We start from the raw sequence: 24,786 nt of genomic DNA, 5'->3' as shown, positions 1-24,786 counted from the left end.
GTACTGTTGCAGTGACAACGTTGTTAGAGATTGGCAAAGTAAAATATTACGACAGGAACAGGATATTGTGTTGAGGTGAAAACAAGTACTATATAAATTACTTTTGCAAATAGCCCGATTGTTGCATACAATCTTCTTCCAAAGTCTGCGTTTTGGCTGCACATCACCACCTTGCAGGATTCAGAGATGGGGGCGACGCTGGTACTTAAGATTCTGGGCTGAAAACGTCTCCAGGTCTGACGTACGTTTGCTGCACGTACTTTTACTTTAGCGAGTGTCGTGTGCTTAATGTCGAAGGATTGCACTTCCCGTGTGTGTGCAATTTAAAATACGTGGCAGCGAGATTACACCATACAACGTTCTTCTCCATTGTCGGGAATGATTCAAAATATATTCTCAGCACTCCTAGAAATTTTCAAACCTGATATGGTGCTCAAGCAGGTTTTACCAGTAACACTATTTGCGTTCATTGCACACGCTCTAAAATTTAGTTAAACCACGCACAAAACAGAAGGCAGTGTTTACTCAATATTAACCACTGTTCAGCATTTCACACCGATGCGCGACGCGGTGCACATACTTATTAATCGTTTTATCCGCGTTTTTTGCACCGCGTCATGTCAACAATCAGCAGTCTTTTCGTCATCCTAGCACTCGATTGTTCAGTTTCGATAGTCGAAAAAGGCTCTCATAGCAAAAATGTGTAAAAATATGTGGAATTATTAGGTAAAATGTGCTTATGCCGTTTTTTCTCAAAGCCTGTGCAAAACTTAGGAAACATTAATATCCAAAGTATTGGCAATTTCACCTTTCGGGCAACATACGAATCCCGCGGCGGAAGAACTGTGCGTCTTTTGAGGATAGCCACGAATCGATCAAGTTTCGCACTTGTTCATATGACCGGGAGCGCTGGTCAGCCAGGCCGTGTGTCATTGATCGAAAATCGTGAATGCGGCTGGTGGTGTATGTTATGAAGACGTTTTCGAACGTGTGGTCGTGGGTTATCATACTGCAAAATAACCTTTTCATGTCTATCGCCGTAGTTTCTTTCGGTGCTTAGTTCAAACGCATTCGATAACGATCTTCTGTGATTGTCTCCGTCGGTTTCAGTAGCTTTGAAAACATTAGTTAGCCACCATGCTACTCTTAGGCGTCAAAATTACCATTCTTGATGCTTTGAAACCACTCTCCGAACGTTCAGCTAATAGTTAATTGTCTTAACACAGGTCTTCCCCAGCATCTGAGTCTCATCCGCAGCCTGAAACTTCACGCAAATGACGAGAATTGGGGCTGTTCTTTTAAGTTGACATCAGTCTAGAAAACTCGGATGCAGTGACAGATCCGCTAATATTTTGATGAAGTTATGTTTACAAATGCCGAAGTGTGATACACGGCCTGCTACATGCACTACCACTTGCCGATACCACCACGTTTTGTAAAACGGCAGAAGGATAATTGTAGACCTAATATTTACGTTCTAATACATTCACTTACTGATATTCACTGCAAAATATAATGAACAAAACAATAAAGTAACCCAATATTTGTTGGCTCCCTTCAGCTATCCTTTTCAGAATGGCACCATTCGCGTGCTCGCTTTCTTGTACATTATCACCTTTTAGTCCTCCTTGGTACGGGATCCACACTTCAACTTACAAGGAGACGGCACGACCGTGGAGTCGGGGATTTGTCCGCAATTTTGTGTGGTGAAAGAGGACCCCTAACACCTCACGTGGTTAAAATATTAGGACGCACTACTCGGAAAATCCCGAGAAAAATCGATCCAAAGCTTCTTAGGTAACTTATGAGCATAAAATGTTAGTCCATTGTCGTGCTGCCGTCTGGCCTACATGGTTAGCCCTCGTACCCTTACGCCAGAGGTCCATGGTTCGATTCCTCTTCTGGCACTTTTCTTCTGTTGCTTGCAGAATTGCATCGCATTGTTACAGGAGAATCGTGAAATTAATTCCCGGGAAATTGTATAAATATTCATTCTATAATTCACCATCAATTATCGTCACCAACATTCCGAGACGTGATTTAATATGCCTGGTTTGCCTCAAAATTGACAAACTCGAAACATTTTCGTAAATGTTAATGGGCATGTTTTTGTACAGATTTATTGCAAGCGCCCTTTGATTCTAAAAATCCGCTTTTGTATGTTACGAAAGATGTAGCAAAAATTGTTTTGTTTGTTTTTACGATAATTACCACTGCGGTTCTTGTTCAATTATTATATGTATAAAAATTGAATGTTTCCCAATCGACTTTGTTATTGTGATTAAACAGGCAATGTTTCTCTTCATATACTTTACAATGAGAAATGGAAAACCCACCGCCATGAATTGTGTTGGACAAAAGAAAACAAAAAGAAAATAATTTTTATTCAATAATGTAACTAATTTGTTAAAGATAATGTAGGTTTGGGAAACTTTCTGAGTAATTGGTGGAATAACCAAAGAAAATGAAACAGAAAGGCAAAAAGTGCCAGAGGAGGAATCGAACACGAGACCTCTGGCGTAAGAATCAGAGCCCTAAACACCGAAGCCAGACTGCGGCTCGGCAGTGTACTTATAAGGCACCTAAGAAACTTTCGATCGATTTTTCCCGGGATTTTCCGGGTAGTGCGTCCTAATATTTTAACAATACATACAAAATTGCGGACAAATCCCGGACCCCACGGTCGTGCCGTCTCCTTGTTAGAGATAAATCATACATGTTTCCATAAACCTAGGTAGATACACATCCTGCCAGTGATTAAAACTGCCACGTGCTTATCCTTGACAACCTGTGTGGTCATTCCCCTTCATAAACACAGTTACACAAAGGTGTGTACGGCTGATTCCAGATGACTTATTGTGTTTACATTTAAAATTTTTACACCTTTTTTTCTCACAGTCATCATAGAATATGGATAGATAACGATCTGGGGTACTATTCAAATTGTCGGCTGTTGGTAATAGGGCGTGAACGGAAAGGATACAAACAAAACTTGCGTGGGCACGCCTGAAGTAACCTCATCTATCAATGACTCTCCACTAAAGATACACCGAAGAGCCAGAGAAACTGGCACACCTGTCTAATATCGCGTAGGGCGCTGGCGAGCACGCATAAGTGCCGCGACACAACGTGGCATGGACTCGATTAATGCTTGTAGTGCTGCAGGTAATTGACGCTATGAGTCCTGCAGGGCTATCCATGAAACCGTAAGAGTACGAGAGGGAGAGCTGTTCTGAACAGCACGTTGCAAGGAGTCCCAGATATGCTCAATAATGTTCATGTCTGTGGAGTTTGGTGGCCAGCGGAAGTGTTTAAACTCGAAAGTGTGTTCCTGCAGCCGCTCTGTAGCAATTCTGGGCGTGTGGGGTGTCTCATTGCCCTCCTGGAATTGCCTAAGTCCGTTGGATTGCACAATAGGCACGAATGGGTGCAGTTGATCAGGCAGGATGCTTACGCACGTGTCACCTGTCAGAGTAGTATCTAGACATCAACTGCACATGCCACACACTATTACAGAGCCTCCACCAGCTTGAGCAGTCATCAACCGACATGTAGGGTCCATGAGGTTTTCGCCATCCGCTCGATAATTTGAAACGACACCCGTCCGACCAGGTAACATGTGTCCGGTGTTGAACAGCCCAATGTCGGCGTTGACGGGCCCAGGCGAGGCGTGAAACTTTGTCGTGCCGTCATCAAGCCTACACGAGTGGGCCTTCGGCGCCGAAAGCCCGTATCGATGCATCGTTGCGTGATTCACATGCTGACACTTAATGGCCCAGTATTGAAATCTGCAGCAATTTGTGGAAGACCTGCACTTACGTCACCTGGAACGATTCTCTTCATTGTTGGTCCTGTTCTTGAAGGGTCGGAGATTTTTATCTAATTCCTTATATTCGCGGTAAATGGCCGCAAGGAAAAATCCCCACTCAATCGCTACTTCCGAGATGCTGTGACCCATCGCTCGTGTGCTCAAGAGTAAAACATCACGTTCAAACTCAAATCTTGATAACCTCCCATTGTAGCAACAACTGCGCCAGACACTGTCTAATATGGGCGTTGCCGACTGCATTGCCGTATGCTGCCTGTTTACATCTATCTGTATTTAAATACGCGTGCCTATACCAGTTTATATTATATTGCGTCCCAACTAAAAGTAAATCCTCAGTCCAGTCACACTTTTTTTTCTCCGTATTATACGGCTCTCCGCAGCCGTAGCGAATCAAATGAAACCCATCGCCCGGTGCGAGTCTGTAGCAGATTGCTTGCGAAATCACTTCGTTTTCTGCAGAAAACGAGACTGCAGTATCGCCAATAAATCGCTCGCAACGCATTACCAACCAGTTGCCAGGGACTCTGCGTCCGTGTTATCAAGCGATCGGAGTTGCGCAGTGTCTTCAAACACAGCGCTGTATGCGTATTGGTTTCAATTGAAAATGAACTAGCAGGTGGTGGACAATGCATTTGCATAGTTTAACGAAATCGTCGCAATTTCGTTAAAGAAGAATAATAAATTTTATCTTTTGCTTTTAAGTTAATTTTCTTTCGTGCGAACTTTGTTGTAGAACCACGCTCTTATTTTCGTGTGGTAATAAAAATTTTTACTTTCTTAAGAATTACGTACATTTAAAGAAAAAATATTTACGTGAACTCATATGAACTAGTTAAGAATATTAGGTTGAGAATTGAGTCCTTTAAATCTTTCGGCCTTGGCATACACTTTCCAGATGCAGTGGGTTTTTTGTTAAATATTTTTACTGAATTTTATCCCGGCACTAGCCATAGAACACAAGATTACCTCTATTAGCAGAAAATGTTTTAATTATTGCCAAGCCGATATTTATCACTGATCGAACCTATTTCATTATACATTTAAGATATTTTGAAAGAACCAAACTGTTTAAATTTCAATGTTGACTAACATTAGCTATCCGCCTACGAATGCACAACCGTATAATTCAAATTTTATCAGCCACAGGATCACTGAAAAAGAACAATTTAATTCACTATTGATTTTTATGCATCTGTTCCCGATTTACGGGTTTGATAATTTTTTAAATGTGCCGCCTCTGCTATTGTTGGTCGCGGCACAGCCCAGCAACACCGCTAAAAAATGCTGAAAAATTCTTAAAGAAATTTTATAGATGACGTGGGCAAGCTAATTTACATAAATAATTCACACATTTGATGAACCCTAATATATTTAGATCAAATAGTAGTACAACTCACATTAATTCGTAACGCATCGTCTAATGGCGGCTAAGTCCTGACAGAGACAAAAGAAGTCTACACATTCGTAAAAAACTTTCACAGTGTCCTACCGCAATGACTTCTGAACAGAGAAGACCAAAGAATACATTATGCATTGTGCTTAAATAGTATTGCTGACTATTAACATTTCTTTGCAAATTGACGATATTATTCTCTTCTATCTCTGCTATCGCAAATACTGACACATTTTACAAACACATAATAAATACAGAAAAATTCCTATCCTAAATACAGAGAAATATTACAACAAAAAATATAAGGAGAATAACAAATGTCTTTTACACCACATTCAGTAATATTTTTGTTCAATAATTACGATATATATAACTTGCCCAGAGCGGCGTATATGGTACAAATAAACTCTTGTTCTTTAATAACGTGAGTTTGCCAGGGAACGTTACAATAGGAAGTCGAAGAACAGCCCCATTCTTCCTTTATATATAATTCTCGTGTCAGTGTTTGCTGCCTTACTTCTCCCAAACGGCACGATCGATTCTGATTAAATTTTACATGTCTATTCGGTAGGTCTGAGAATCGGTCGTAATCTATTTTTCGTACCCCTAAGTGATAAGAGTGGTCCACCCCAAACATTTTCTTACTTTTTTGGACAGAACTTTTTATTTTTTTATGATGTGGCATTAAAATACACACAACCCTAAATTTTCACCCTTCTACCACCAACCCCTATTTTTAATAGCGATTTTAGTAATAATTTTCAACCCCTGTCGATAACTGATCAATTATCAGTTGATCAGTTATCCCCGCCAGGTGTCTACCGGTGATAATCTTTACCTATTCGATAGATAGGTAATTAAAGAAGCCCGAGAAGTTTAACTAGGTAGCACGCGTCATTCGCCGAACCGATATTTAGGTCTAGCGCACACACAGATTTTTTTATCGTGCGGAAATAGTCGTACGATCAAATTCTTTTAGTGGAACAAAGAAGTTCCTATGCTCACTTTTGTTCCTCTAAAAGAATTTAATCGTACAATATTTTTACGTACGATAAAAATCGACGCGTGTGCGCTTGGCATTATTCAGAATGCTGGCGAACAAGTTTCGACACGAAATTGCCGCTATGTTTGTATGCTCATGGACGAGCTGTGTATCGGCTGCAATCCACGCGATCTACCGTAGAAACGCCAGAACTAATAGTGGTCGATACTGCCGGACTTCCCCCAAAGCCTTTTCTCACTCCCTACACAGTTTTCGGCCATTATTATTGTCACGATCTCCTGCCAACAATGGCTATTGTGTTAAACGTATACACTGTTTCACGTATACATTATTCTTATAGACTAGAGATAATTTATCTGGCAAAACCTTTTCCGGGTCAACTATAACAAATAGATTTTGAGGCGGAACGAAGTTCGCCGGGTATAGCTAGCTTTATGCACGCCCTTGTAGGAGGGATTTGACAAAACCCTGTGAACGGGGAAAAATTCACTTGACGGGCATGTACTGTATACTGATGTCATTGGATAGCGGCATACACATAAGCGGTAGTATCGCGTACGCATTGCCGGAGCTGTTATTTGTGCTCAGGTGATTCTCGTGGAACGGTTTCCCATGAGTGTGGCCACACGGCGGGAATGAAGACTTCGACCGCGGAATGGTAGATGGAGCTAGGCCCTTGGGACATTTCATTTCGGAAATCATTAAGGAAATCCTGTATTACGAGATCCGCTGTGTCGATATCAAATTTAATGCATTACATCCTACTCGGCCAACAGCGCTCGCTTCGGAGCATAGGCGTTTGCCAGAGTTATCATTGCTGCCAGGCAGGCAACGCTGCGTGAAAAACCGCAGAAATCAGTGTGGGACGCACGACGAACATACCCGTCAGCAAAGTGCGGCAAAATTTGGCGTTAACCCTTAGCTACTATCGACCATCTCTCAGACCGCTACTAATTTGTGTAGAGATATTTCTCACACCCCTGCAAAGCCAAATGGACTCTTCCGTGTACCTTCCTATTGGCTGTCAAGCTACACGTGCCAGCATTCTTGCATTGTTGCTGCTCTTTGTTTCGTAATTATTAGCCTTGAGAGGTCTCACAGACGTACCACAGTGTTTGCGTGCCGCGTTTTTATTGCATGCTACTGTTTCTCCATGCCGGAGAAAGCTGGGCCTTCTGTGAGACAGATGTCTTCACTTGCAAGATGAGCCTCAGACACCGAAAGAATAATTCGAAAAACGTGCACCTTTTGCCCTCCTTGTCTGAAGAGGAAAACAAGATATCCGTGTCAACAGCGCGGTGTTCCGATTTGTTTGGAGTGTTCCAGGAAGATCTGCGTGAAGTGTTCGCAGGTGGAAATTGACTAAAGTATGATTCATGAGAACAAGTATTTAGTTTTTACTTGTAATTTTAGAAGTAAAATGGTGGCAAAGTTGCTCCATTCATAGACTTACGGACTGAAATATTCGCTCTACATTGCAAAGTGAGTCGTAATCAGAAAGCTGACTTCGCATACAATTTACCTAAGTCATGTCGGATTTTTCCACCTAGTTATATTGCCAATTTGTAACATAATCCCTCTGATGAAAATCTATGTGTGAGTAGAGACCTAACTGCTGTTATTTTCGCAACTCATAAAATAAAAATATACTCCAGATTTCGCTTTGTTTTAATTGTCGAAGTGTTTAAAATACCGCAGTGTTTAAAAAAAATCAAATTTCTACAAAAGTCGCCTCTAAGAAGTGTAATGAATGACTGGAAGTCGAGAAACTATATATATTCAGCAAAGTTCTGGTCTGATATATAAAACAGAAAAATGCTGTCTGAGAGACCCCTCCATAGTAACTGTGTTCCTGTGAATGACCATAGTAGTTAAGGGTTAATGGCTTCAGACAACCCATGTGAGTGCCTTTGGTAACAGCGAGATATCACCTGAAACGCCTCTCCAGGGCTCGTGATCAGTTGGATCCTCGACTACTGGAAAACAGTGGCTTGGTCAGATCAGTCCCGATTTCAATTGGTAAAAGCTGATGGTAGGGATAGTGTGACACAAAGACGTAGACTAAAGTTGTGAACAAGGCACTGTGGAAGCTGGCTGTGGTTCCATAGTGGTGTGGACTGGATTTACATGGAATGGCCTGAGCCCTGGTTATGTTCGCAAACTTCAGACCATTTGTAGCCATTCATGGACATAGTTTTCAAACGATGGAATATTTATGGATGGAAATGCGTCATGTCACCAGCCACACTTGTTAGCGAATGGTTTGAAGAACATTATGAGCAAGTCGAACGAATAATTTCGGACACACAGCGCCGACATGACTGCCATCGAACATTGATGGGACATAATGGAGAGTTCATTTCGTGCACAAAATCCTGCCCCGTCACGGCTGTAGAGGCAGCATGGCTCAATATTTCAAACGACTGGAGTCTACGCCACGTAGTTTCCGCGCTACGCAGAGGAAAAAGTATGCGGGATGTTCGTCACCTCAGTGAATTTTTTTTTTTAAATAAAATTACCTGTATATCATAGGAACAAAGGTACAAAAGAATCCAGACGTGGAGTATTCTTTTGAATAGCAGCGCCATTGTCGCTCTGTAAGTTAAATTTGTGTGAAACGAAAATCGGAATCGACTGGAAAGCCTCACATTAAGTAACACAAACCATATTTCCTTGTGTATAAATCTAAAGACCGTAGTGTTTCGAAAATAAAATTTACACTGTTACGGCGGAAGAAATCGAATATACCACATCGTCGTTACACTGTAAAATTGTTCTATAGGAAGCTACGAATTTCGAATCTTTATGTCTGCGACTCTTGGCTGCTACAAGTAAGCAACAAATTTCCTGTGGATGCACGGATAAGTCTAGAATTTTCTTACCTTTTTCATTTCTGTGCAATAACAGAGCACATGATTTTTAAGAGTTTGAAACTACTCGACATACCGGGTGCAACAAACAGTACTCTCCCCCTATACGCCCGCACTCGGCAACTGCGGTGTTTCTATTTGAGTTTCACGGTTTACGAAACTGCGTTGGCAACCAGTTGCCGATTCAGGTCGACTGCCCGTGGCGTTCGTAAAAGTCGTTCAGTGTGCGGACTGCCTTACTTCAGTTAATAAGCATTGGTCGTTGAAATGTGCGGACGACGATCTGGTAGTTTCGTCGTTGTAAAGCGGAAAATCGTAAAGAATAAACGTGAACTACAGTGTAGACTAATCGATGAAACGAAAAACCCTTAGTTCAAGTTATTAAGGTCGAAAATACATTTACATGTACAGATCTTCTGCACTACAAAATTGCTACATCAAGAAGAAATGCAGATGATAAACGGGTATTCATTGGACAAGTATATTATACTAGTACTTGACATGTGATTACATTTTCACGCAATTTGGGTGCGTAGATCCTGAGAAATCAGTACTCAGAACAGCCACCTCTGGCCGTAATAACGGCCTTGATACGCCTGGGCATTGAGTCAGAGCTTGGATGGCTTGTACAGGTACAGCTGCCCATGCAGCTTCAACACGATACAAAGAGTAGTGACTGGCGTATCGTGACGAGCCAGTTGCTCGGCAACCATTGGCCAGACGTTCTCAGTTGGTGAGAGATGTGGAGAACCTGCTGGCCAGGGCAGCAGTCGAACATTTTCTGTATCCAGAAAGGCCCGTACAGGACCTGCAACATGCGATCGTGCATTATCCATGTTCTGCTAACAGTCATTGGATCTCGACTAACGCGAGCAATGTTGCGATACGATAAACCGCAATCGCAATAGGCTACAATCCGACCTTTATCAAAGTCGGAAACGTGATGGTACGCATTTCTCCTCCTTACACGATGCATCACAACGTTTCACCAAGCATCGCCGGTCAACTGCTGTTTGCGTATGAGAAATCGTTGTAGGTGTCGCCACCGGCGCCAACCTTTTGCGAATGCTCTGAAAAGCTAATCATTTGCACATAACAGCATCGTCTTCCTGTCTGTTAAATTTCGCGTCTGTAGCTCGCCATCTTCGTGGTGTAGCAATTTTAATGGCCAGTAGTGTATATTTCCCAAACCATACTGGTCCTTGGGAAGCTAAAGAAACGCTGTGACATATGTGTTATGGATTTTTATGGCGTTACATACGCTCGATACTATAAAAACTGTTTCAAAATCAACATGAAAGATACTATTCGCACTCGTCCAATATCTTATTCAGAAGCGTACCTTGCTGGTCGCTTAGAGCGCTGTTATCGCAATGGGCAACAAAAACTACAAGCTTAGGGGCTTAATTTTTATCTACCGCTGATGATTGTTCCCTACCAAGTTATCTTTAATGCATGCGTGTTTACTCCACAATGTAAAGTGCTTTAAAATAATTCAAGCATCTCCCCTTGACAATGGCTGGCAGGTTGTCAACCGAAATATCGTTACCAGAGTTAGTAATATCCTGGATGCATTCCCGAGGAATGTTGGGGCATGCGATCCGCTGGGAAAATGTGATTAATAAACATTAGGGTAAAACTTACGTAAAAATACTTATCAATACATAACGATTATTCTGTACCCCGAAATTAAAATGTATACTTTACAGGACTGTTCATTACGAGTCTCTTGCAACGTTCTTATGTTTATTGAAACGTTGTTTCCCTTTACGAACAAAAACTCTATAGTAAACACTAAAAGACGTGATCTTTTGTAGAAAGACGTTGTATATCTACGCAACATTGCGAAATTTTGTTCGTTACACTTCCACCGAAATCATTGTAGCCACCATGACCGTAACTGAAGGGGAAACCATACACGTGAAGACAAAATGTCAAAAGCGTTAAAAAAATTTCCCAACAGAAGAAAAAATCCGGTTACATCCGAGCCACAAACGGCAAGAATCGAACACATTTCCTTTTAAAGCGAAAGTAATTACATTTACCAAAATATTAGCCTGTTTGAAAGTACTGAAGCGGAAGAACGTGACTCGTAAAGCTGGAAAAATCCAGCTTATCAAAAAACAGAAGCGTATGCGTATGTATCATGCATGAAAGACGTTTATATTCTCTTGCTTTCAGTGGAGTAAGCTGCAATTATACACATTCGTAAGATTTCGTTCAGTGGGATTCGGTTGTTTTTAAGTTTCTTTCTCGTTCTCTTGATAATGCATGGAACCCCAAAAAACTGTAAATAGAAAAATTAAAAACATAGGTACGTCGCATGTAAGAGCTTTCTCGCCACCTCGAAAGCTAGTGTCCCTGCAGCTGTCACACAATTTTCGCAGCAGGAAGTGTATTACGCTGTCAAGCACAGGTTATGAATGGCATAGTTGTCATGCAAGGCAGTGAAGACAATATTTACTTCTAGTGCGCAGAGGTTTCCCTGGTTTTTCTAGGTGTAATCTTCTCGGTTGAGCAAGTTGTTTGCTAATTTCTGCAGCCTCCTTGACCACTGAATGTCACCAGGATGCGGCTGTGGCCAGTATATTAACACGCGCCTATTACAGTCAAATCTGAACATCGCATTTCCAGTGACAACTCTATGGCAAAATTAAATATTACACGGACACTACATCGTTGCAGTTTTAAGTGGGGCGTGTCGTGAATTGTGGTTGTGTAAGATATGTTGCAGTCGGGCCTGAAGTAATACTGCCAGCCGCAGCAAACAACACTACCGAATGCTTTGTATACTCCAATGTAATTTTTGTTGAGAATTTTTTCCTTACTTTGAAAAGGGTGAAGACTAATCCTGGTGTATAAAGGGATTCGAATAAGTCCTATGACCGTTAGTCAGTTGTGCCTTCGTGGACGCACAGAACGCGGACGTAGGATGCCAGCCCGTCGAGAGGGAGGCTGGGCTTATCCCGACGCACAGCTTCTCCCCCTCTGGCAGTCTTAAGTTCTCGTTCGTTTACGGTTGTGGCCAGCTGCCACGATATGCTGTCAGCACAATGCTGGCCACACCCTCATCCTACTGGTATTCAGTGGTGAAGGAAGCTGTAGAAATAAAATTGGTCAACCTGCTCAACCGAGGTGGTCTCCACCTCGACAACCCTCATTTCACGTCTGCGCCCTCTGAGCAAACAGTTGTAAGCTGTTTTTTGTGGCCTGACTTTCGGATTCCGTTCATTGTAATCAACCAAATACTTAGTAAGCACTGTGAATTCGCTGATTCTGCGCTTGCTTTTTATACCCTCTATAACTGACCTCTAATATTTTATTTGAAAAAAAGGTTAAATGATTTTTCTCGGTTGTATTAATATCTCAATAGTGTCGGCTATAAATTCGTCGCAACTGTGTTAAACAACCTGTCTGCACTTCCTTGAATTATGGGAAAGGACAGCCCGTAATAATTCGCCTTTCACCTATAGCAGGATAAATTTCTCTTCAGAAAAAAGACTAATTTCTGCCCAAACCAAAGTTAGTGAGTAGCTTCAGCTTGTTTGATTTAATATATTTATAGAATAAATGACCTACACTGCGTAACCCAAAAAACTTCGGACCTATAATTCCGTACAGATTCTATTAAACGGAGGATAAAAGTAATGACTATTAATACTAGAAATAATTTATCAGTACGCAAAACCACACTAGCTTCTTCAATTTTTTTGGTCCTGTCCTCAGTTGCGCATAATACTACGGTATGTTGATGATTTTCACTTGTGGACCGTCTGACAGCAACTGAATATAACAATTTTAGTGCCATACGCGTTTCGCCTTTATTTTCTGCAAGGCATCATCAGTGGCAGGTTGCGTAGACAGTTTCTTACATATTACACTCCTGTTGCATTTTTGGTCTTGTTCTTCTTCCTATGAGCGCCAATTTGCTGTTTTTTATGCATTCCACAGCACTATGCACTGAACGCTTTTAATGCAATGTTTTGGTTTCTGTTGTCGGCAACAGAAACCAAAACATTGCATTAAAAGCGTTCAGTGCATAGTGCTGTGGAATGCATAAAAAACAGCAAATTGGCGCTCATAGGAAGAAGAACAAGACCAAAAATGCAACAGGAGCGTAATATGTAAGAAACTGTCTACGCAATGATGCCTTGCAGAAAATAAAGGCGCTGTCACACGGTCCATAAGTGAAAATCAACATACCACACTAGCTTCCGCTAGTACTGCTATAGTGGCCACATTTAACTTCACACACTCCATTATAGTAAAGGGTACGAATTTATGTAAAGGCGCTACAGTCTGGAACCGCGAGACCGCTACGGTCGCAGGTTCGAATCCTGCCTCGGGCATGGATGTGTGATGTCCTTAGGTTAGTTAGGTTTAAGTAGTTCTAAGTTCTAGAGGACTGATGACCTCAAGAGTTTTCCCATAGAGCTCAGGGCCATTTGCACATTTTTTTATGTAAAGGCTTGCCGAATCCTTAGTGTTTGTCATAATTTACACTTACACTTAACTCGGAACAAAAGCAACAGTCGTACAGACCTGCAGATCGGACTCCATACCGCAATGATAATGGAAGACTGATTCTCATATAATAGTATGAATAGTAAAACAAGAAACAAACCAGAAGCGCTGGCTCCATACTGTATGTTTATTCTTAGAGAACATGACACTTCACATAAATTAACGCTATAAATTTATTTTCATTATACATAAAATGACTTCAGTAATTCTTTTTCAAATTATTTAACGATAATCAAAGATGTGCCACATTTTAGAGGGGTATTGTATCTATGACTTATTTTTCCAACAGCCACTTTTTGACGCACTCGCGCGACAGTGTAAAGTGCCTTTAAAACATCTTGCAAGCGACTCACCTAGAAAATGACTGAAAGATTCTCAGCCGGAGTATCTGTCCCAGAGTTGGCAGCATCGCGGATGCACTCCCGACGAGGCCCACGAGACAGGCCGTGAACGCGTACGTCACAGCACGTGATGCTGCCGCTCTTCATGGTGCCAGCAGCCATCTCCGGCCCAGAGCCAATAACTATTTCAGAAGAGGTCAATAATTCTTGACTGCGCGTTTAAATGCGTACAATACGATTAAGTTAAAACCTTCGGTAGGTACCTTATTCAACTACATACTGAGTTCCCGAGATTTCTGCACGGAGCCGAATGCCCGCGAAGTGACAGAGTACCCAAAAAGGGTATTATTTATTAAAAACTATATATTTTCAAATTGTTTACAAAACAATTTTATCGCCTTCAAAATACTCTTACTACTATTAAATTTGTCCCACCAATGCTTCCTCTGTTAAGATACATTTTTGAAGTTATCTTTAGAAATGGCTGACAGCTCCTCCCTGGTTTTTTACTTCAGTGTTGACAAGTGTGTCCTGTCATGTTGTTTCTCATGCCTGGAAATGTCACACGGAGCCAGGTCACGCGAGTAAGGTGCGTGAGCAGTGGAACCGTGCCATTTTTAGCCAAAAACTTTCGAACAAAAAATAGCTGTCGGTCAGAACCCGAGAAAAGAACATGGCAGCAACCCTTTTCATTCCCAAATCGTCTGTTAATTAGCTGAACTGAGCTCAAACATAATCCATAATACCTTAACAGTTGAAGTCTGTCGACGGTTTCTGAGCGCACAGTGGAATATTTCAGTATTTTCGTCGATTCGGGGCGTTGATGGACGTCCAGAACGAGGTTTCATTAATCGACGTGTCGCGATTTTTAAATTGAGCAAACTACTCGTACAGTAGATTTTCAAGCATGTTTTCAACATGGACAGTTTCAGCAGCATTTTTACCGAGTACGAAAAAAATTTCGTTGTTCACTTAAACTTGCCATTATGAAGAACAAAACAGCGCTAGCAAAAACAATCATTGCAGATTGAGTAGGCTATGTCGGCAACACACAGCACTGAACTGGCAGTGAGTTGCGCAATAGACGCCTAGCGGCAGAAATGCGTACTACACAAACCCTGCTCTCGGCATTGTTTGGGTTGTGTTTTTTTTTTTTTTTTTTTTTTTTTACCCTCTCGTATTTCTCGTGGGTACCGTCTCCCGAAAAATATTGTAATGATCACTAATTCAACCATTCAGTATCGCTTTTGTAAACTTCCTTCAGTCCTGTTCCTCGTGGAATAAAATTCCGTATGACTGAATAGCCTGGTGTAAGTTTTGAATCAGACGGCAGTTGACGACTTGGGTGTTGGTCAGTAACCCAAACCACACGTGCTTTCAGGCGCACCTCTACATACAGAGGTGAGGCTAGGCTCAAGAGGGACAGATATAACTTTCCGCGATTCGATGCCGCTTCTTTGATTTGATTTCACCTCTTGAGACACACAACCTCCAGGCCCGACCCGTACAACAAAAGATTAGTTTTAAAACATGTCCTACGTAAGAAGTGGCGCTTGGGCAGTAAGTTTCACAGTACTTAAGGAAAATTGACGTAATTAACTTATTCGTTCTGCTGATTTCTTCTGTCGTACAAAATGGCACAATGAAATTACTCTCTCCGGCCACGTCAGTTACACGAACAAACTTAATTGTAGAGGTTTGAATGGTTTCACTTAATATGGCACAGCAGACTTTCATTGATAGCTTACGGTTACATAAGTTACGTGAATTGTTTCACGAATTGTTCGTACTTCTGGCATTAAATATGATCGGGATTTGTTTGAGGATTCACTTGACTTACGAGCATATGTTGCCACTTATTGGAAATATGTTTTTGCTAGAATGATCATACGTTAGTTTTTCGAAATTCTTTAATACAGTTTTATAATGACTAGTGCTTGCAGATATTGTATATAGCATTGAATTGAGCTTGTGAATCGCTTTTCATTTATTTATATCTTCCCTTCCCAAGCCTCTGAGCGTTTCGCCATTTTGAAACTGAACTGAAAGCTAATTGCCAGTACTCATTATAGAGCAAATACCAGAACGGCAAGTGTCGGCGGGCGATAAGAGTGCAGTCAACAATCATTTAACAATGACACAACTATAGAAACTTTCCGGTCTGAAATGAGTATTCCGGACTGCGTAGGCTTCCATTTGTTGCTTCCATGTACTAGTTTCACTCAAAGAATAATGCAACCGAATTAATAGATTCAGTCGGTTGTTGTAGTCGGTTCTCTGTAGCTTATTCCCATCACTACGTATTAGTTAAAAATACTGTTCGATCGTTCATTTAAAATGTTAATGAAACGATTGATTGAATAATAGTGTTTTAATTCCTTTACCTTCAGCTGTAAATGATTTTGATTGCAGTTTTTATTCCTGTGTTCCAAAATATTTCCATCTTGCTCGTATCGATAACTACCTAGTCTTAATCGTCGTGGTGCTAGAATGAAAGCATATTGGCGAGGGTGTAACTGACAAAAAGAAACACTGCACGAGAACATGTCACTAAACAGAAAAAACAGGACTATACTGTTTTGCAAGAGCTAGTTTCCGCAATAACGCACTCTTCTTCCCTCGACTCCTCGTGTTTCGCAATCTTCCTTTCAATGATGAGAAGATTGGTCCGAACTAAAGTTATTTCCGTTTCACAGAGGCACTCCGGCTTCTGGTTCATGATCTCAGTAGCATTTCTATGCCCTGGCTGCCTTCTAGAATGTAGTCTACTATTTTCGCGATACTTCAGGATCTTTTGTCGTTCAAAATGTTGGCTCTGATATGTCCGATTCTAATCAGTCTCCTTGTGCAGTCCATCGTCCTCAAACTTTTAATGTCCGTTGTTTGAATTTTTTCTTCTTTCTGCTATCCCAGCTTTCGCTTCCATAAAAGATGGCAAGAACTGCCTTAACAGAATTTGATAGTGGTCGATTTGTACTTTGTGGCCCAGTGTTCCGCTAATGGTACCGGAGAAAGCTTGGAATTCGTGTACTGTATTTTAAGTATCGGTATCAAAATCAGAGCTTGTCACAGCGTAGGTGAGCCTCCGTGTTCACGTGGTTTCGTCAAACACTAACACGTTATGTTAATCACCAATAAGACTACGCACTGTCTCCTTGTACAAGAATACAAGCTGCGTTGTGTAGGCGGCTGGGCTGTGGCTGGTAGTGCGCTGACGTGGACAAGACTGAACAGTAAGCGGTGTTGTAAAAATTCTTACTGTGATTCGAATACGTTCGCGCGATATAAACACTGGCGTTCAGAACTCATGTACGAATGTCACCGCCAAGTAATCTAACCGTACGCGGAACTAGTACAGTACAGAAGGTAATTCAAATACAAAGTGAGATCACAAATGACTTTCATTCAAAGGCAATAATTAAACTCGCAAAGTTTGTCGCCTGGCTATGAAAAAATGCTGAACATTGTTTCTAACCGTCAACGTCCCTGGTGCCGCGCCACAAACCAGAATTTGTTACTCTATTGCTAAGCCATAATTGTGGGGTGTGTATAAAATTTCAGCGCTGTGTAGTTCTTTCCCTAGGCTGCCATGGTTTCCTTTCTGTGGTCATTTGAATACGACGTGGACCTGTACTATTAATGCTTCTTTCGTGCTAGCAGTCTCTGAGGCAGCGCCAAGGATTTTGTTATGGATTCAGTTGGCAGGTCTACGTTTACTGTCGATGTTAAGATGCGTTTACACTGCGATTTGTATCGGCACATGTATGAGATACATGTATATGCGACTTTGCGACATGTGTCGCGACTTGTATGAGTTGACAAGTATCAACCTTATACGTGTATGAGCGTGCGTTTACACTGGTTGATATGTATCACTGTGCGATAGCTTTCGACGACGATTTGGAAGATTTCACATTTTTATGTGCTGATACACTTGCTCTTTTGGAAGATGATAGGAAGAAAAGGCGGAGGAAGCGTAGATAGTGGCAGTTTCTCGCGAATTAACGCTAAAGGATGGCGCATATTTTAGAAATTATGTTAGGATGAGTATGGAGGATTTCCGCGGTTTGTCATCACTTGTGGCTCCTCTTGTGTCCAAAACCAACACAAACTTTCGGGAAGCGATTCCACCAGAGGATCAGTTGGCAGTAACACTCCGTTTTTTGGCCACTGGGGATTCCTCTTGAAACGAAGATTTCATTACAAAACATTTGCATTGTCGCGCGATTGCTAATGCCAACGTCTCACACACGATTGTCGGCATCCGTTGTCAACATTATCACACGAGGCCGCCGGAATAATAGCAAAAAATTGAATACGTGCCAGATGCATGAAAAAATTATAGAATGTATTACATACTCTGATATATATAAAACTTTTACCTTCACTTTCCAAACCTGCACAATGGCCTCGCAAACAACGAAGAATAATGTTGCATATGGCACTTTTTGATGTTCTATGCAGGTACATTAACGTCGAAACGATAGTCGGCACCTCCAAAACTCAAACAGCCGCCAAAGAGCCTGGTACTACGCATGCGCTAATCATCAAAATAAGCGGCAGGCGACGTCAGGAAATGATAGTACTGCGCATGCGCGAGTTCTTCAAATGTCGCTCATACATGTCGCGTATATGGCCAAAATGTATACAAAATGTATACACGACATGTATGAGCTCGAGGGTCCGCATACAAGTTCCGTGAATTTTTGTATGAGGTGATGTATCGCGACATGTCAAATTGACATGTCGCTCATACATGTCGCGATACATGTATCCCAGTGTAAACGTACCTTCACGGATGCTGCCTTTGAGGGTATGGTTTTAAAACGGTTTGAAGATAGTTTGGGAAATGGTAGTGGATCAGATAGTGATAACGAAATTCAGTGACCATAATACAGTATAGGAACAGGGCGAAAGTGAAGACTAGTTTGTTTTGGCACCTATGAATTCCTCGAATGGAATAAGTGATCAGGGACGAAGACAGTGTGGAGACTGAATCTTCAACTGAAGGTTCTGCTAGAAATACATAAGGTCGAAACATAGTGGCATTTTTCCGCATGTTGACACATGTGGGGTGAAAGCGTTTGCCCTTCGAAATTCTTACAGACAATACTCAGGTGAACAGCTGTAATTGTTGAACCTCTTAAACCCGTTGGTGACACCACAGATAAACTAATATCACACCCGCTGTGAACTTCGTGCATTCTTCACCGTGTTTTGCTTGTAACAGACCCAAGAGCACAGGCTTCATTTGTGCCCCAAAAAGACATCTGCCGTTGTTGCAAAAAGCCAATGTGACTTGAAATCTGTACAAAAATTTTCCGGTAGTTCAAAGAAACCATAAGCGAAGGAAACTAAAGAATTAAAAAGTTCTAGTTTTATTTTCATTTTTTCGGTGTTTTGCGAGAGAGTATTACATGGAATAATAAACAATAAAAATATAGTAAAAAGTAAAACTTGGAGTGCAAGGTTTTAGTTTACGCAGCATTGTTGTTTAAAATTTATATGAAAGAGTTTTTTGCCCGTTTTAATGCAACCTTTTACGTAATACCTGAACTGTTCCACAAAAATTGCTGAATGCAATTTTTATGGTTATTTAAATATAGCGGTCACTGAGACGGTGGGACAGTCTGTACAGAAAATGACCTGAAAAGCTAAGGGTTAATAGGATGTTTGAACACTGCAGACTACAATGCATGCCGCGCAATGTGCTCCCGTGCTGGCAACAAGATTGGTAGTGTTCTGGTGGACGGGGATTCCATTCCTCCACCACCGCGGTTGAAAAGTGCTAGATCTAGATAGTCGTTGGTCCATGTGGATGCGGTGCAGCTCGATGGGATGAGAGTTGGGAAGGGGGGGGGGGGGACAGATTAGGCCGTTCGCATTTGGGAAGGGGGGGGGAGGGACAGATTAGGCCGTTCGCGGAATTTACTAGTCAGCTGCTCCGCCTTCCCACACCTATAAAAATGAAGCTAGTGCCGCACGCACCCCTAAAAAAGCTCGCACATGGGGAAGTAGTAGTCACAATAACGTCGGTCTGTGAGTGAAGATTTGGTCAGTACATCCAATCAAAGCTGTAGGTGCAGATTACCATTTTGAGATGAATGCCCCCACACAACGAAGAGTGGTTTGGGAGCGTTTTTGAAAAAATTACCAAACAGATCTGCGGTCGTTTCTGATTCATGTCTTTATCAGACGGTGATAAATCCATCACGAAATTTGTCTATGAAATGCAGAAAAGATTGTTACTGAATAGATGGGAAGCAACAATGCAGAACTTCCATCTGTCACACGTGAGAAATTTGTAAAGCTGGACTCGGGGAACACGCGTAGCCGCACTTCGACACAAGAATATACTCCCCGCAATGTGTGTTGCGCTCGGTGGAGTTGCCCGTGACGCACTGCAAATTCAACGCCATTGAGCTCATTTGGGCATTCGTCAAGAACAAGGTAGCAAAGGAGAAAGAGTTTGAAGAAAAATGTTTACAGTTGCCTCGCTGCATTCTAGTGTGCCACAAAAGGTGTAGAGGCATTAAATCAGTCGTACACATTTGGAGTCGACTGCGATAGCGACACAGACCTCAGCCAGCGGAAAAAGCTATTAAGGAAGATTGCACTTTATACGTCATTTTGTCCGGCAAAATTTTTTATTTTCATTTAATTCTTTATTCATTTTAATTTTTGAGCTTCTTGTATATGTCACGCGCTGTTGACAATACAGTTGTCGTCGACTCGCAACAACTGAATGCGGCGTTCCTATAATGGAATGAGGGTACAAAGTTGGCATTCTTGGCTGGTGAGTTGGCCTTATCGCGCATTACAACAGAGGCTAGAACGGGAATGACGGCAGTGCTCTGTGGCAGCCTCGCATACGACGCAGTTTTATACACACTTCACAGACAAACGTGGGAATTATCATTAGTAATGGCACACGATGTAACCAACAAAAGTTCAAACTTTCTCCCTTACTTTCTCTGCCACAGTAGCCACAACGGTAAACTTAATGGCTGTATCTGGCGATAAAACGACTAATCAAAAATAAAGAAAATGTGCCTGCAAATAGAACAAGTTTGTATCCGTAAACTGTGCAAAGGAAAATTTTCTAAGTGCGGTCTGATTTTTGCCAACTCCTCAAAGTTGAGACTCGCCAAAAAATGCCGGACAAAGAACGCCTTCCCATAAATATTATCGAGCATGTAGCCCCCTTTTTAACTAAAATGTATTCATAGGCTAAAGAAAATTGAAATTTCCGCGATGTGGCACGGTACAAAACATCGATCATATGATGTAAGGCGAATGACCTCAGTCAGGGATCAGAGATTATAAAATGGATAATAGATTTTACTTTCGAAAGTTCTCGTAAATGTAACCAAGCTTAGGGAGCATTGTCAGGAGACTAAAGATTTCAGATACATAACCTTTCGAAGGAATTACCTAGTTCTCGCAAAATTTGTGCTGGTGTTACGGAACAGTAGGTTGAGGAAATGTGGTGCCAGAGGAACAGTTTGACAGAACCTCCAGTTTAAAGCACATGTCATGCACATTTGCCATTTTTATCGCTGGTGTGGGATGTGATGCATTATCCTAGAAAAAGAAATTTTCTGCATGTCAGCACTAGTCTTTTTTGCAGCCAATGCGAGTTTGACGTGATCCAATAATGCATAGTATGGTCCAGCCATGGTTGGCTCACTGTGAGCAATCCAGGCACCCTCCCTCATAGCCAGTGCTCCATACAAGATATTATGCACTCTTGAGACGCCTATAATCTCTGCAATTTCACACATTGTTAGAGGGTCTTTTATTACCATATCATGGATTTTGTGAATGGTATTCTTTATGGCGACCCCAGTTCGAAGACCAGAGCATGTTTCTCCTTTGGTGCGTGTAAGGACACATTTACTCCTAAATCCAAAAGTAAATTGTCTTAAATGAGTGTGTAGAGTCTGCGTGAACTTCAGTTTAGATTTGTGTGGCAGTCAAATCCTTCAAATGAAAATGTTCAGTAATGGAATGAAACTGTTTTCTCCATTTTCAGTTGCAGCTGCTACATTGATCAATCTAAGCAGCTGTAAACAGTGAACATTTACACTGTACATGGTTGAAATTCTTTCTACTATCCATGGAATAATAAAGCTTGCCAACCATGAAGGTGCAACAAAAATGTTCCCATCTTTCATGGAAATTCACGAAACATATCAAACCACCCTTCAACACCCAGTCTGCAAACCACAGTAGGCATTTCCCATTATGTACCTCATACTAGTATTTCTTCCTGATTAGAGCATGGAGTGCGGGAGGATTTCACTTCTTAAATGCCTTCGTGTGCACTGCTATTCTAATCTTGTCTTTACCATATCTTCTATAGTTGTACCCATGTGTTGTTAGTATCCACACCTATATTAATGGTAAACGACTAACCTGATTCATTGTACACAGCCCAATGCAGGTTGCCTTCCTGACTGTTTCTTGGGCCAATAAAAATTTTTTAGTTCATTTATTGACCAGATTTATAAAATTTAGAATGCTGCCATCAAATTCTTCAGATACATAATCGTATGTTAAGTTTAACACAAGTTATGTATTGAAGTTGGAAACTGTGCGAACATTTAGTGACCAGCGTAACACCTGGTGCACAAATTACCCAGACTACCCCTCCTGTATTTGGCAGTGAGAGTATTTACCTACTTACACATAATTTCTCACTGACACCCCAACAAAATAAGATAACTTAGATTACTTTCTCTGCTCATGGAGTATAACTATGACGTTTTATTTCTTTACTACGAACTCTATCCTGTGACACTTTTTGCAGACCATATACTTACACCAGTGAATGTATATGCAAAATTTATATAACTTCTAGTGTTTGATTCAGTTCGTTGGCTTTGAGCAATGACATCGTACCTAAGGCAAAGACGCTATGTATAACCAATCTATGAAAGAAACAGATCATAATCAAAACAAACAAATATAGCATATGACAAAATTACAATCACATTCATGCAGTTCTTTAGTCATGAATTATATCGAAACGAACTGAAGGTAACTAAAATAATAGAGAACAAGAATTAAAAACTTTCATGTCTATTAAGAGTATTGTCGTAATTTATGCGACTGGAAAAGCAGAGAGAACCCTCAAATTGCACTACTGTAAAGTGCATGGTGAAGTTACACTGTTACAGATTAGCATTATCTTATATTAATTATTGAACCTAATGGAAGAAGTGCAGGAAAGTGGGGGGTTTTGGATGGGGAGAAACTGAAATGTATCAGAAAAATGGGAAAATTAAGTGAATGACAAATAGGAAACAGTAGCATAAAACGTGGAGAGAAACACAAAATTTAAAAGAAAAGCCAGTACATGACAAAAGAATGTCTACAGATTAAAACTGCTCCATGATTCATATATAAATTATTTTTGCAGTTGTATGCATTGAAATGTAATAACATTTCTACATTTGTAACTGCTCTCTAAAACTACTTTGGTGTAAAATAAGAATTGTAATTGGTAACTAGAATTGGCCATTTATATAGGTCAATTCTAGTTCTGATTAAAACTTCGATGGTTCATAATTTTGGATATTTTTGCAGTAAATCTGTGCTTTTTGTAGAATTTCTAGATTTCTCACTGATCACGGAACTACTACAAAAAAACTAATAAGTATTGCGGTTACAGCTTCCAAATTTTTCTCTTTTTCATAGTAATAAAGAATATGTAGAAATCCTGTAACATTTTATTGCACACACTTGTTGCTGAAACGATCAAAATGACTGTGGGATGGTTGGAATTGGTAACTAGAATTAACCTATGTAGTTCATTTCCAGTTACTGTCAATATTAGTTCTTGGGTACTAGTCCTGTTAGATAAAACAATTGGTATTAAGTGACCACCATGCGCTATACTGTACTGGATTTGAAGGTTCTGTGATTTTCATTAAATTTCGTTCTTGGCAGTATAATTTGTGGCTAAGTAATTAATTGTGTGAACTGTGTTTGTAATTTTATCGTATGCTACATTCGTTTATTTATGAACGATGAGTTGCTTTCAAAGGTTGCCTCTGTAACATCTCTTAGGTATGATGTCATTGCTCAAAGTTGAAGAGTGGAATCGGACACTAGAATTGACCTCAAAATTTTATCACAGAGCCACAGTTCGGGAGATGTCGTAACTTTCTTAATCCAGAGTGTAAACTGCCCAGTTATTTAGCTCGTGGTCGTGCGGCGGTGTTCTCGCTTCCTGAGCGCGGGGTCGCAAGTTAAGTTCCCGGTGGAGTCGGGGATTATCACCTGCCCCGAGACGACTGGGTGTTGACCTCATCATCATCGGTTACCATTACGGTCGGAGGAAGGCAACACCAAACCACCTCCATTAGGACCTTCCCTAGTATGACGATGCGGGTCTCTTGCATTTTTCCCCTATGCTCTGTCAAGAAGCATGGGGCTCCATTTCCCTTTTTATATTTAATACGAGAGTTATTCTTTAAAGAATTGACTGTTAGTTATTAGTATTTGTATACTTGTAACTTAATGCTTTTCCTTGAAGACTTTGTAAATTGGCAGTGACAGTAGTTGGTGCCCATCTTAATGTCTGTCTGTTCAGTCTTTATCAGCAATTTTTACTCTCTAGGCATACATACAAACCTGTGACCAATCGTAGCACACATTGTGTACGTTCTTTCTCTTGTTATTCCTCGATTGAGGCGATAGTGTTTCCTCAGTATCCCACCGATGGATCCAGTCTGCCCTCTTAAGATTTATGTGCGGTTATTTTTGCCAAGCATTTGCACAGCAACTTCGTATGAATTTAAAGTAAAATTTTGAATTTT

At 41.0% G+C, this 24,786-nt stretch overlaps 1 protein-coding gene across 2 annotated transcripts in view; it reads left to right on the top strand.

Moving 5' to 3' along the window:
- Window positions 1-24,786, top strand: part of LOC126426853 (Y-box factor homolog) — a 117,778-nt gene that overhangs the window by 4,694 nt on the left and 88,298 nt on the right. The window lies entirely within an intron of this gene.

The sequence above is a fragment of the Schistocerca serialis genome, chromosome 11 (assembly GCF_023864345.2).
Source record: "Schistocerca serialis cubense isolate TAMUIC-IGC-003099 chromosome 11, iqSchSeri2.2, whole genome shotgun sequence".
Lineage (NCBI taxonomy): Eukaryota > Metazoa > Arthropoda > Insecta > Orthoptera > Acrididae > Schistocerca > Schistocerca serialis.
Note: the sequence above shows the minus strand (reverse complement) of the source record. Positions and strands in the feature narration are given on the sequence as shown.